Below are 1,839 nucleotides of genomic sequence, written 5' to 3' on the forward strand. Positions count from 1 at the left end.
GACCCCATCTCAAAAAAAAAAAAAAAGTACCTGAAGGGGTTATTTGTAGTTCAGTGATGCCCAAACTTACCTGGAACATTAGGTTATGATACAAAAATGTGGACTTCATTTGCAGGAAAAGGGATTCAATGTGCATATGAGAAATAATTTCTTAGACTAATAGTCTATCTTAGTCTATTTGGGCTGGTATAACAAAATACCATCAACTACATGACTTATAAGCAAAAGCAATTTATTTCTCACAGTTCAAGGTGCTGACAGATTTAGTGTCTGGTGAGGTCTTGAGGTTCATAGGCTGTGCCTTTTAGCTGTGTCCTCACGTGGTAGAAGAGACAAGGCAGCTCTTTGGCCCCTCTTATAAGGGGACTAATCCTATTTATGAGAGCTCTGCTCTCCAAGTCCTAATCACCTCCCAATGGCTCCACCTTTTAATACCATCACATTGGTGATTAAGTTTCAATATAGGAATTTTAGGGGGACACATGTTAAAAGCATAGTCCATTTATTAGGAAGCCAAGAAAGTCTTTTAAAATTATTAAACAATAATTTACTGTCATTAGAAAAATATTAGCTATTAGGAAGCAGCCAGCTTGGTTTTGAAAAGAGCAAGACATACCAAACCAATTCTTCATGTGAGTGAGTGACAGTCTATCTTGATTTCAATAAGGCTTTTAATTGTCCCCTGCATTGTTCTCACCCAGTAAGCTTGGAAGGAATGATATTGAATACTATTAAGGGGTCTTGAGGTAGTAGTAAGCCTTACTGTAAAGAAAATACAGATGACTTAAAGGATTTTTATTTCTAAATGTTAAAAATAATGAAATAACTGGTGTGCAAAGGGCATAACTTGGTATTGTGGAGTCAACACTGGACCAGGACACTTGACTGCCTGAGCTCTATTTGTACTGTTAATTATCTTGGACAGATAACTTGTTCCTTTGAACATCAGATTCTGTAAACTAGTAATATTTGACTACCAGATCTCTAAGGTTTCTTGCAGCTCTCTTGTTTCTTTACTGTAATCCTTTAGGAACAGCCCTTTGTATATAGTACCTCTACTTTGTGATCCTAGTTTACTACTAGTGTAGTATTCAGGAGCAACATAGGGTAAGTTTAAGTTCACATGAATTTTTAATGGGACAAATTTGTATTGTTCTCGTCATATTTGTATATCTAAGAGTAGGAATAGAAAAATTGAATTTAATTATGAGTTTAGTATTTGGTAGTGTTGGGAAGATGGAGTAGTGTGGAGGAAAAAGTAAACTAGGTTCTGAAATCATCTAGGATGGTAGAAATAGATTCTAAGGGGTGGTGAAGAATAGCAGCAATGCTATAAAAGTTGTAAATAAAGATATACCTTACATGGGCTGTATATGATAAGGAATGGAAATATAAAGGTTTTAGTTGAAAGTGGCACTGGGGCTTGAGAAGAGGAATTCAGGGGATTCCTTATTCAGAGATAGTTGAATAAATAACATTATCTAAGTCATTGACACATTGGTTTTAACTAGTTATTAAGATTATTAGGAAGAGGAAAAAAATTTAATGTTTCTAAACTTTGTTTTAGAAAACGAGGCCCTTTGAGAATCTGATAAAAGCCATAGACCTTCGCCCTAGAAAAATACACATATGTACATGCTTCATTTTGCATGCAATTTCAGGGGAATCAGAAACATATCCTCTCTTCCAGTTGAGAATCCCTGATTAATACAATATTGCTGGCTGGTGGGTTTCTAATGGAGTTCCTGAGTAGCCAGTGGCAAGATAAAGAGCACTTGTCACTGGGCAGTGGGGTAGAAATAGAATGGAAACTTATATCAAAATTTTGATTAAATGATA

Source organism: Rhinopithecus bieti, unplaced genomic scaffold (assembly GCF_001698545.2).
Source record: "Rhinopithecus bieti isolate Rb0 unplaced genomic scaffold, ASM169854v2 scaffold_51747, whole genome shotgun sequence".
NCBI classification, from domain to species: Eukaryota; Metazoa; Chordata; class Mammalia; order Primates; family Cercopithecidae; genus Rhinopithecus; species Rhinopithecus bieti.